The 13,389-nt window shown below is 37.7% G+C and overlaps 1 protein-coding gene across 3 annotated transcripts in view; it reads left to right on the top strand.

The window, feature by feature from the left end:
• Positions 1–13,389, top strand: part of LOC126262200 (zinc finger protein 236-like) — a 312,637-nt gene that overhangs the window by 988 nt on the left and 298,260 nt on the right. The gene's annotated exons all lie outside the window — the stretch shown is intronic.

Raw genomic sequence — 13,389 nt, 5'->3', positions numbered from 1 at the left:
GAGCTGTTCCCACATAGACAGCATACACGTCACAGCACTTTTGCAGGAGGGGTTGTTGCATTAGTCTTGAGTTTTGTGTTGTACATTTTAGTTATTGTATGTTATGGCTTCTTCTCTGTTGTGAAGATGTTTTCACAGAAACAAGGCTGATTCTGGTAGCAAACAAAATAAATTATAATTACATTACTCTGAAATGAACCACTTGAGATTATGGATCCCTCATACAAAAATACCCAGTAGGTATCCCTGAAAACTTGTGAAAGTATGTCAGTGGAGTTCTGGTTCACCTTGTATATATGTTGCCCCTTCTCCTTCAAGTACGTGCATTGTGAATTGTGGAAAGGTTTTTGCCTTAAAAAAAATTGCATTTAGCCTATATAAAAAATAAAAACAGATTTTTATGTAGTAGTAGTAATAATAAGAAACCTCTTCCCTACTAGTTGATGGCTCTGATCATTGAAACGCAGTTGTATATGTTTTTGGTTGACACTATAAGTCTACACAATAGTTTGATTATGGGTTTGCACCTTTCCCATGTAGGGTCAAATTTTTATCGTTCAATAACGTGCCTCATACAATAAAAGAAAGTGACGTAGGTGACTTATGATATAGTTTCAGCAGGCATTCTGCCTGTGCCAGCTGATAAGGATCTATCATCTTCCAACCCACCAAGGAAAGACAGGGAAGAGGAAGTGGATGATGGGAAATAAATGTGAGACAATGAGAGGAATTTGACAAAACTGTGAAAGACCTACGTAAATCAAAATAAGCCATCTGGAATTGACAAAATTCTCTGAGAGGTTATTGGGGGGAACCAACCATGACAAAACTGTCCCACCTGGTATATAGCAACACTAAAAAGTCTTAAACAAAACCACACTGCTAAGCGGCACAGATTTACTTTGTGGTCACCTGCAGATAGTGCACTGTAATGCTTTTTGTGGCCACAGTAATTGGCAACAGCCTCTTCTTTCAGTAGCAAGCAAATTGTATTAACTTTGGCCATGCAGTACCCTCTTTGCATTATTTTATTTGCCACATCCTCTTAATTACAATATGTACTGTAACCCATGTATATGCTCGCTATAGGGTAGATCAGATAGGGGACATATCATTAGACTGCAAGAAGAATGTAATGGAGCAAGAGGAATTTTGGATACAAGTTGTCACCTTTGATCACTGACACAATGTTAATGGTTGCTGCGATGTCACCTTTTGGTGCATACGTTCACTCTTTCGTTGTCAGTTGGCAAAGGAAGAAATGTGAAACTAAAATAACCTGGTTGTGTAGACAGACTGCTCTGTAGCTTAGCCCATTTCAGAACATCATTAATGATATCACATTATAGTCTGTATCCTATGTCACTGGTCAAAGCTGTTGATTCATATCAAATATTTCTTTTTATCCAAATGTAATAACCCCAATACCAAAGTAAGCGTGCATGGAAAGGTGTCATATTACCAAACAATCAGGTTCATATCTCACATTTGAAAATAGTAACAAGAATTATCTATAGCTACAAGAATGGACTGACTGATAGAAACATCCTTAGTAGAATGACTGCATTTTTTCAGTATCATGCCAACAAACTGAAGTCTGTCACCTGATTTTTCTATGACTGATCCATTTTGATAATTTTACTTCTTATCCCCACTAATAGTTACATCCAGGTACACTGTCCAGTCACATTAATGTGACCACCTGTCAAGAGCCTGATTAACCATCTTATGCAGTAAAGACCACTGCGAGATGTGCAGGAAGTGTGTCATTGATGTTCTGGAAGGTACCAACAGGTATATGGAGCCATGCTGACTCCAGTGTTGTGGCCAGCTGCCTAGGTTTCTCAATTGAAGATTCATGGTGTGAGGTGGTCTCACAGGTCCTCAATTGAGTTTAAATCTGGGGAGTTTTGTGGGCAGGAGAGAATGGTAAAATCATTCTGGTGATCTTTGGACACATTGCAGGGTTCTGCTGGTAGATGCCATGGTGCCGAGGAAAACCAAACTGCAAGGGGGGGGGGGGGGGGTTGGCTCCCAAGGATACATGCATACTAGTGTTGATCCATCTTCAAAATGATGAGATCATCTAGGGAATGCCACTAAAATGTTGGCCCCAGGCCACAATGCTCCGTTCTCTGGCCTGGACCCTTCAATGATTGTTGCAGGGATTTGCTTTCTGATTTCACGCTGTTCACGCCAGTCCGATAGAAACGTGATTCATCTGAAAAGGCCACCTTTTGCCACTCAGTGGACATCCAGTTCTGCTATTGGTGTGCAGAATCCAGCCTTCATCACCGGTGAACAGCAGTCAGCAGGGGTGCATCACCCAGTCACCTGCTGCAAAAGCCCATATGTGACGATGTTCTCTGAACAGTCATTGAGGATACACTGTTAGCACATTGGTTCATCTGGGTGCTCAGCTGCTAAACAGTTACACGTCTATTCACCCGTACACATCTCCAGAAGTGTCGTTCAACCCTGTGACCTATGGTCCTTGGTTCACCACAGTTGCCTTGGTACTGGTTTTTGATAGCGACAGTTTGCCATACACGGTATGCTTGAACCATTGTGGCACACAAACAGTTTAAAAACTTAGCCATTTCAGAAATGCTTCTGCCATTGACCCGAATGCCAGTGATTGTGCCCTTTTGAATATCAGACAAATCACTCTGTCACTGCATTACCACAACAACTGCACTGTCCCCCCCCACACACGCACACAGACACACACTCTTTATGTGCCCTCCACAGTTAGTGCTGCCACCTGCCATCAGATCCGTGAGTGGTTATTGCATGTTGAAGTTGAACAATGGCGGTGGTCACATTAATGTGATTGGACCAAGTATTTATGTTAGTTGACTGATTCCATTTGTGAAGCCGTGTTATTGCAGTCATAGGATACTATTCTTTTTACAGTTTGTGAAGTGCACAATTTAACATTTCTGCACATTTAAAACAATTTACCAATTCTTGCATCACTTTGAAAGCTTACCAAGATTTGGCTCAGTGTTTGTGCAGGTTTTTTTTTGAGAGAATGTTCCTCATTACAGATGACTTTATTATCTGCAAATAGTTTGAGGTTCTTTTTAATATTTCATGCCAGGCCATTACTAAACAGTGTGAACAGTAAGAGTCCCAACAAGTGTCCCTAGGGTATGCCTGAAGTTACTTCTACACCTGCCACGACTCTCCGACAATATAATGTGCTGTGTCTTGTCTAATAGGAAGTCATAAATTTTGTTTTATTCCTCAAGTGACTGCACTTCAGTAGTAAACACATATGTGGTAATGACTCAGATATTTTTCAGAAATCAATAAATGTGACTTCTACCCAATTGCCTTAACATTTTACCATTTACATTGCCAAGTGGGGAAAACCAAAGTTGAGTTCCATATGAATGGTGTTTTCGGGATCCATGCTGATTACCATGGAAAAGGTCGTTCTGCTCAAGAATCTTTTTTGTGTTTTAGTGGAAAATGTTTTCTAAGATAGTTCAACAGATGTATGTCAGTGATATTGGCTGCCAGTTTTGTGGGTCACTTGTGATATCTTTCTTGTAAACAGGTTTTGCCTGTGATTTCTTTCAACAATTGTGCACTCTTTTTGTTGGAGGAATCTACATTTTTTTTGGTTAAAAGAGGTGCCAGCTCAGTCACAAATTATGTATGCTAGAAGTAGTTATAAAGTTTTAACCATCACCTCAAAAAGCAAAGTTACTAATTAATTTTGTATTTGTTTACGTGTACATATCTGCAGTCCAAGTACAAATTAAAATCTCCACACAATAGTACATGGTACATCACCACATCTCCATCTACACCCTGCAAACCACCATGAGGTGCATGGCAGAGGCAACATCCCATTGTACCAATTACTAGGGTTTCTTCCCACTCCTTTCACATATGGGGCCTGGGAAAAATGATTGTTGAGTACCTCTGTGTGTACAGTAATTATTCTAATCTTATTCTCATGATCCCTATGTGAGGGATACATAGGGGATTCTATACATTCCTACAGTAATCATTTAAAGTCAGTTCTTGAAACTTTGTTAATAGACGTACTCTGCATACTTTACACCTACCTTCAAGAGCCTTCCAGTTCAATTCATTGTCTATCTTTGTAACATTCCCCAACAAATCTGTGACCGTTTTTGCTGTCCTTCCCTGAATATGGTCAGTGTCCACTGTGAGTCCTATTTGGCCTCCCAAGGCCCTGCCCTAATTTAAAATTTTCCTCTTTTCATATAATCATTCTTTGGAGCTAAATTTATTTCTGTCAAATTTATAGTCATATTGAAAGATTCCTAAGATACAGTAACAGGATCTGGTGGGCCTGATTAACATTTTATCAATTAAAAAAAAAAAAACTAAGAGTGAATTCTTATTAGTTACATCCATTTACATACAACATGTACAAATAATCTTATTAATTCACTTATAAGTTGCAGTTTACATTTTATAACATTTATTATAACCAATTTCTTCAATTAAAACATACTCATTATTCAGAATATTATGTATATAGGCAATATTTTGACAAAAAGTTATTATTCATTGTTCACATAAAATTGCATTTTTCTTAGTTTTCAACATGTGGTGAACAAGAAGCACAAAGAACGCCACTATGTTCCTTACAAATGTTGGTTTTACACTTAATGCATGTCATAGAACTTTTCCTGTGTTTATTGTATGGACAATAATTGCATCTTCTTCTTTTTCCTGAAATAGGTAGTTGGTTCGGCAGTATGACATCTTTTTGAACACCACATCTTTGCATGGCATCAACGATTTTCTTTGGAAGATTAGGTATCTGAATACAAAGTTCCGTTAGTGGTCTTACCATTTCCTCTGCTAAATCTCTTAGGAACAAACACCTTTTATCAGTTCTTCCACTATGGTATGTCATATGTTTGGCGGAAAATAAAATTTCACTGCTCATTGCTGCGACGTCCATCATATTCATCCATAATGCAAATGGCCATCTTCTTGTTTGTCTCTTGCAAGTGTAATAACGAATTGTCCGGTCCATTTGATCTACTCTACCCTTCGTAGAGTTATAGAACTTTATTATATCTGGTTTCTTTTTTGCATGAGTTTCATCAATGTTTCTGTCATGATGCATTGTGCTAATGAGAACTACAGACTTTTTCTTTTTGGGAACATAACTCACCATTGTAATGTCACATCTAAATGAAACAAAGAGAGGAATGAATCGCTCTTGAGGCAGATGGTTTCATCTCATTAGGAATTTCTGGTTTATTTTGTTTCATTGTTCCCACCACTGTAATTTGCTGCTGAAGCATCTCTTCTGCCAGCTGCACACTAGTAAAGAAGTTGTCAACAGTAATATTTTTTGATGATCCTTCAATGCTTTTAGCAAGATCTTTCACCACATTCAATCCAAGATTTTTCTGAATAGGTTCAGGGGGCTTCCTTCCCGTGTAAACAATTCCGTCTAAAGCATATGCAGATGTAGCATCACATAATCAAAATATTTTTATGCCATACTTGGCTGGTTTAGAGGGCATATGCTGGGTGAAGCTGCATCTTCCACGGAATGGGACTAGCTGTTCGTCAACTGTGAGCGAATCATTGGGAATCATTCTATTTCTACACTTGTCAAGAAATAGTTCCCATACAAAGTGAACAGCTGCAAGTTTGTCATCTGCAGATCGAGCTTCACGGGTACGCCTGTCATCAAATCTAATCATTCTCCTTATATCCTCGAATCTATTTATTGACATGGTGGCCTTATATGTAGGATTTGCCTTTTCATCCAAGAATAATTCTCTAATAGGGACATCCCAACTCTTCCCAACACCAGAAAGCAGTAAAAGACCAAGAAAACCCTCCATTTCAGCAAGCGAAACGATTTTCCATGATTTACCACGTAAAGCAGCCACTCTTCTGCCTTCAATATTTGTGCAGTTGATGTTTTCCTCTAGTATTTCCTTGGAGATGAAATAGTCCCAGGCATCCTTAGGTTTACAGGTTTTCAAACCACAGGCTGGACCAGGTGCCTTCTTTACGATATAATGGACAGGCATACGAAAAGTTGCAGGAGGATCGAATTTCCAAATCGTTCCATTCTGAAGAATTTTCAACTTTCAGCAGATATTTTAACTCCACCCAATTTTAACTCAGTCAATGTGAAATGTCAGCTATCTTTATTGCATCAAAATATTCGAGGACTGAGAAATAAAATTAATGAATTAACTGACTGCATAGATGAATTAGAGTCTTCAAACCCAGCTGACATAATCTGACTCTCTGAACATCATGTGACCACTGGTATAGAACTTTTAAGTGTTACAGGGTTTAGGTTAGCATCTCACTTTTGTAGATCAGAAATGGAGAAAGGAGGAGTTGCCACATTCATCAGGAACTGTCATAAATTTAAGAACATAGACATTCATAAATTTTGCCTAGAACAGCATATGGAAGCATGTGCAACAGAATTAGATTTTCACAAAAAAAATCATTCATAATATTAAGTGTATATCGAGCACCTGCAGGTAACTTTAATCTGTTTGTAAAGCACCTTGAAGCTGTACTGGCCCATTTAACAACCAAAAACAAAGAAATAGTGGTTGCTGGTGATTTCAATGTAGATTTCCTTAAAGACTCTCCCAATAAGAACTTATTTGAGTTAGTAACACTATCAAATGGTTCAAATGGCTCTGAGCACTATGGGACTCAACTGCTGAGGTCATTAGTCCCCTAGAACTTAGAACTAGTTAAACCTAACTAACCTAAGGACATCACAAACATCCATGCCCGAGGCAGGATTCGAATCTACGACCGTAGCGGTCTTGCGGTTCCAGACTGCAGCGCCTTTAACCGCACGGCCACTTCGGCCGGCAGTAACACTATCATTCAACTTAATTCCCACAGTAAAGTTCCCCACTAGGATAGCCACTTCCTCACAAACAGCCATTGATAATATCTTTATAGAAAAGTCCAATGAACAAAATTATATTACAAAACCAATAGTCAATGGCCTCTCAGACCATGACATGCAGTTCCTTCTGTTAAATGTTAATACTGAACAGGATATAAAATCTGTTAAATCTGAGCTCAAGAGGGTAATCAGTAAGCCAAAAATTGATTATTTTAGGACACTCCTCAGAGACATTCACTGGACTGATGTTTACAGTGCTCATGGCATGAATGGAAAATATAACACTTTTGCTAATAAAGTGCTTACCTTATTCGAACACTGCTTTCCCCCAAAACTTACCAAGGTTAGAGCAAAGTCTACAAAGAAGCCATGGATTACTCGAGGAATAGGGGTATCTTGTAAAACAAAAAGAAAACTGTATCTGTCAATCCGAAACATTTCCAATGTTAATGCTATAGCACATTATAAGAAATACTGCAAAATATTAAAGACTGTAATACGGATGTGAAAGCAAATATATTACAAGGAAAAGATAGTCATATCAGACAACAAAATAGACAATATGGGATATAGTGAAGGAGGAGACCGGTAGAACCAGACATGAAGAGGAACAAATAGCATTAAGAGTAAATGATACATTGGTGACAGATGTGTATAGTGTTGCAGAACTTTTTAACAAACATTTTTAACTGTTACTGAAAAGATGGTGTTGTCAGGTTCGGTAGATGCTGCTACGGATTACCTTAGACCAGACATTTCAAGTAACTTCCATAATATGAATTTGACCCTCATTACCCCAACAGAAATAATGTCCATCATAAAATCTTTAAAATCAAAAACATCTAGTGGGTATGATGAAATATCACAAAGTTAATTAAAGAATGTGATTCTGAGCTAAGTAACATATTAAGCTATCTGTGTAACCAGTCGTTTATCAGTGGAATATTTCCTGAATGGCTGAAATATGCTGAAGTTAAGCCACTGTTTAAGAAGGGAGATAAAGAAATAGCATCAAATTTCCGTCCAATTTCACTGTTGCCAGCATTCTCAAAAATTTTCGAAAAAGTAATGTACAGTCGTCTTTATAACCATGTTATCTCAAATAACATACTGTCAAAGTCACAGTTTGGATTTCTAATAGGTTCTGATATTGAGAAGGCTATCTACACTTACAGTGAAAATGTGCTTAATTCATTAGACAAAAAATTGCAGGCAACTGGTATATTTTGTGATCTGTCAAAGGCATTTGACTGTGTAAATCACAATATCCTTCTAAGTAAACTAGAATATTATAATATAACAGGAAATGCTGCAAAATGGTTCAAATCTTATATCTCTGGCAGGAAACAAAGGGTGTTATTAGGAAAGAGACATGTATCAAGCTATCAGGCATCATCCAAATGGGAACTAATTACATGTGGGGTCCCACAAGGTTCCATTTTGGGGCCCTTACTTTTTCTTGTGTATATCAATCACCTTTCATCAGTAACATTACCAGATGCCAAGTTTGTTTTGTTTGCCGATGATACAAACACTGCAATAAATAGCAAATCAAGTGTAGTCTTAGAAAGATCAACCAATAAAATATTTGTGGACATTAATCACTGGTTCCTAGCCAATTCTTTGTCACTAAACTTTGAAAAAACACACTACATGCAGTTCAGAACTTGTAAGGGGTGTCCCAAGAGTATATGTCTAACACACGATGACAAGAAGATAGAAGAAGTGGTCAGTGTTAAATTCTTGGGATTACAGCTTGATAATAAATTCAACTGGGAGGAGCACACCACAGAACTGCTGAAGCGTCTTAACAAATCTCTGTTTGCAATGCGAATTTTGTCAGACATAGGGGATATAAAAATGAAAAAGCTGGCATACTATGCTTACTTTCATTCCATAATGTCATATGGGATTATTTTTTGGGGTAATTCATCAAGCCAAGCTAAAGTTTTCCGGGCACAAAAACGTGCAGTAAGAATTATATGTGGTGTGAACTCAAGAACATCTTGCAGAAGCCTGTTTAGGGAACTAGGGATACTAACTACTGCTTCCCAATATATTTATTCCTTAATGAAATTTGTCATTAAAAATATATCACTTTTTCAAACCAACAGCTCAATTCATGGAATCAATACTAGAAAAAAGAATAATCTTCACAAGGATTTAAAGTCACTTAGTCTTGTACAAAAAGGTGTGCATTACTCAGGAACACACATTTTCAATAACTTGCCAGCAGCCATAAAAAGCTTAACAAGCAATGAAATTCAGTTTAAGAGAAGCCTAAAGGATTTATTGGTGGCCAACTCCTTCTACTCCATTGATGAATTTCTTAGTAAAACCAACTGATTTGTATATAAGTACAACATAACTTCTGCGCAATTTCAGTGCAGTAATGTGTTCATTGAAAATGTGTGTGTGTGTGTGTGTGTGTGTGTGTCAGTATAATCTAACTTCTGCACCATTTCAGTGCAGTAATGTGTTCATTGTAAATAAGTATTACAGTAGTTGTATTACATGTTTATTATCTTATAAATAAATAAAAAACTTTTTTATTTTAAATTCAGTGCATTAGTATTTGTGAAATGACTCTTAGTGTTCATTAAAAAATGACGATCATTCCACTTGGGACCTGTGGAATGGTACATTAGCTTATTTGTTTTAGTTGTAAATATTTGTCATGTATTGTTGTTTTTCTGACATGTTCCACATCCTGGAGGACCTCCTCACTACGGATCAATTGGAATGAAAGTAAATCTAATCTAATCTAATCTGACTAACATATGTGTGGTCTTCTATATCTTTTTGTGGTTTTCTTCATTCTCAGACTCTGATGAAGTTATATTATCGGAAGGACTGTCATCTGCCTCAATATTCACATCTGCAGGTTCACTGGCTGATTCTTCACTATTTGCATCTTCAAAAATATTTCCTTCCTCACAATAATCATCTTCTTCAAACCACTGAGCCACAACACTTTCAAAATTAGCTGCATTTGGATGTACTGACTCTATTGCTTTGCATGTCGAAGCCATAGCAAAAGGCGTGTCTCTCGAACAGCAGCTTGTGCAGCACTAAACGAGTCATACTCGTAACAATATGGGCCTTGCAGCAAAAAACAAACTACAGTAACAATGAGGGTGACAAGAGCAGCACAGGATAACAATACTATGCAATAATAAAACATTTGATTGCAAAAAGATCAGTAATACACCAACATTGCCAATATGTGAAATTAGTATGTATTATTTTTTTAGTTGTACTGTTACTACTACAGCTACTGCTGCTGTTGGCACTCCTGTTGCTGGAAATACCACTACAGTTATTGTTGAATTAATAACTGCTCCCAAACAAATGTTGAAGACAATATAGGCTAAAGAACATTTATAAATGTGTGAGGGCTTCAAAAGCCCTGCTTATGCATTCACGGTGTATGGGTAAACGTATTGAATTATACAAAAAACTTAAAAAGGTATCTCGTTCAGACTTTATAGGAGGAATGTCACAATGTTAGTGAAAGAGTACTGGAAAGCAGTTTGAAATCAAACAAAAAATTACAGAATTTTTAAAAAAATGAAGACATACAAGGGCCTCGGAGGCCCTGTATATGCATCCTAGGGTTAAGCAATCTCCTTTGTAGACTGATTGCATTTCTGTTCTATCCATTATTATAGGTAACTACATTGTCTGCAAAAAGTCTGAGGTTACTATTAATATTGTTTGCAAGCTCATTAATATACAACATGAACAGCAAGTGTCCCAGTACAATTCCCTGGGGCACACCTGAAGTTTTTTCTACATCTGATGATGATTCTCCATCCAAGATAACATCCTAAGCCCTCCCTACCAAAAAGTCCTCAATCAATTCACAAATGTCATTTGATACCCCATACGTTCATACTTTTGACAATAAGCATAGATATGGCACGGCTTCAAATACTTTTCAGAAATCAAGAAAGACTCTGTCTATCTGACTGCCCAGATCCAAAGCTTTCAGTATGTCATGTGAGAAAAGTGTGAGTTGGGTTTCAAATGATGGATGTTTTCAGAATCCATGCTGGGTGGCATGGAGGAGGTCACTCTGTTCAAGATACCTCATTATGTTTGAGCTCAGAATATCTTCTAAGATTCTACAATAAATCAATGTCAAGGATTTTGGATAATAGTTTTGTGGATCACTTCTATGAGGGTAATCCCAAAAGTAAGGCCTCCTATTTTTTTTATAAGTACATAGAGCTGTTTATTTCTAGAATGGTTTACATCAGTTTACAGCTTGAACATTAAGCTATTTTTCAACATAATCACTATTTCTGTCGATGCATTTTTGTAGACGCTGTGACAAAAACTGCCACAGCGTCTACAAGAATGCATCGACAGAAATTGTGATTAAGTCGAAAAATAGCTAAATGTTCAAGCTCTAAACTGATGTAAACCATTGCAGAAATAAACAGGTCTATGTACTTACAAAAAAATAGGAGACCTTACTTTTGGGATTACCCTCGTACTGTCCTTCATGTAGACAGGTGTGATCTGTGCTTTATTCCACGAATTGGGCATGGTTTTTTCTTTGTAGGAGCTACAATAAATTGTAGAGAGGAGAGGGGCTAACTCAACTGCAAATTAAATTCTTGTTGGATCTTCAACTGGATCAAACTTCATCTGCACACAATATTTCCACAGTCCACCTTGCCACCATCATTGGTCTGAATCAGTTAGTGGTAAGAGCAGCTTAGGTTTTTAAACCTGATTATGGTGGCCAGCGAAAATATTGTGTACAGATGACAGTTTGATCCGGCTGAAGACCAGAGAAGAATTTGATCTGTTGATATGCTGGGAAAGTCTACATAGTCACAGCAGCGAATTCAGTGGAGAATCTCCATTGGGCCCTGGATGTTTGTTCAATTTTAACAATTTCACCTGTTTCCCAACACCACTGACACTAATACATATTTCACTCATCTTTCCAATGGTTGCTGTTGCTGTTGCTGTTGTTGTTGTTGTGGTCTTCAGTCCAGAGACTGGTTTGATGCAGCTCTCCATGCTACTCTATTCTGTGCAAGCTTCTTCATCTCCCAGTACCTACTGCAGCCTACATCCTTCTGAATCTGTTTAGTGTATTCATCTCTTGGTCTCCCTCTACGAATTTTACCCTCCACACTGCCCTCCAAAACTAAATTGGTGATCCCTTGATGCCTCAGAATATGCCCTACCAACAGATCCCTTCTTCTGGTGAAGTTGTGCCACAAATTTCTCTTCTCTCCAATTCTATTCAATACCTCCTCATTAGTTATGTGATCTATCCATCTAATCTTCAGCATTCTTCTGTAGCACCACATTTCGAAAGCTTCTATTCTCTTCTTGTCTAAACTATTTATCGTCCACATTTCACTTCCATACATGGCTACATTCCATACAAATACTTTCAGAAACGACCTCCTAACACTTGAATCTATACTTGATGTTAACAAATTTCTCTTCTTCAGAAACGCTTTCCTTGCCATTGCCAGTCTATATTTTATATCCTCTCTACTTCGACTATCATCAGTTATTTTGCTCCCCAAATAGCAAACCTCATTTACTACTTTAAGCGTCTCATTTCCTAATCTAATTCCAACAGCATCACCCGATTTAATTGGACTACATTCCATTATCCTCGTTTTGCTTTTGTTGATATTCATATTATATCCTCATTTCAAGATACTGTCCATTTCATTCAGCTGCCCTTTCAGGTCCTTTGCTGTCGCTGACAGAATTACATTGTCATCGGCGAACCTCAAAGTTTTTATTTCTTCTCCATGGATTCTAATTCCTACTCCAAATTTTTCTTTTGTTTCCTTTACTGCTTGCTCAATATAGAGATTGAATAACATCGGGGATAGGCTACAACCCTGTCTCACTCTCTTCCCAACCACTGTTTCCCTTTCGTGCCCCTCAACTCTTATAACTGCCATTTGGTTTCTGTACACATTGTAAATAGCCTTTCACTCCCTGTATTTTACCCCTGCGACCTTCAGAATTTGAAAGAGAGTATTCCAGTCAACATTGTCAAAAGCTTTCTGTAAATCTACAAATGTTAGGAACATAGGTTTGCCTTTCCTTAATCTTTCTTCTAAGGTAAGTTGTAAGGTCAGTATTGCCTAATAGAATTGTGTCTACCCCCATGGCCTTGTTTCGACTTAGGTCTTTCAGTGCTCTTTCAAACTCTTCATGCAGTATCATATCTCCTATTTCATCTTCATCTACATTCTCTTCCATTTCCATAATATTGTCCTCATGAACATCGTCCTTGTATAGATCCTCTATATACTCCTTGCACCTTTCTGCAGTATCTATCTTATCCCAAGTGATATGCACCTCTACATCCTTACATTTGTCCTCTAGCCATCCCTGCTTAATGAAGATTAAATTTTGGCAATTTTCTGGGTTTTCCTGTGTAAAGTAACATTTGAAAATGGAGTTAAGCATTTCAGCTTTTGCTTTGCTACCCTCAA

The sequence above is a fragment of the Schistocerca nitens genome, chromosome 6 (assembly GCF_023898315.1).
Source record: "Schistocerca nitens isolate TAMUIC-IGC-003100 chromosome 6, iqSchNite1.1, whole genome shotgun sequence".
Taxonomy (NCBI): domain Eukaryota; kingdom Metazoa; phylum Arthropoda; class Insecta; order Orthoptera; family Acrididae; genus Schistocerca; species Schistocerca nitens.
The sequence above is the reverse complement of the archived record's forward strand: the minus strand, read 5'-3'. Positions and strand labels throughout refer to the sequence as shown.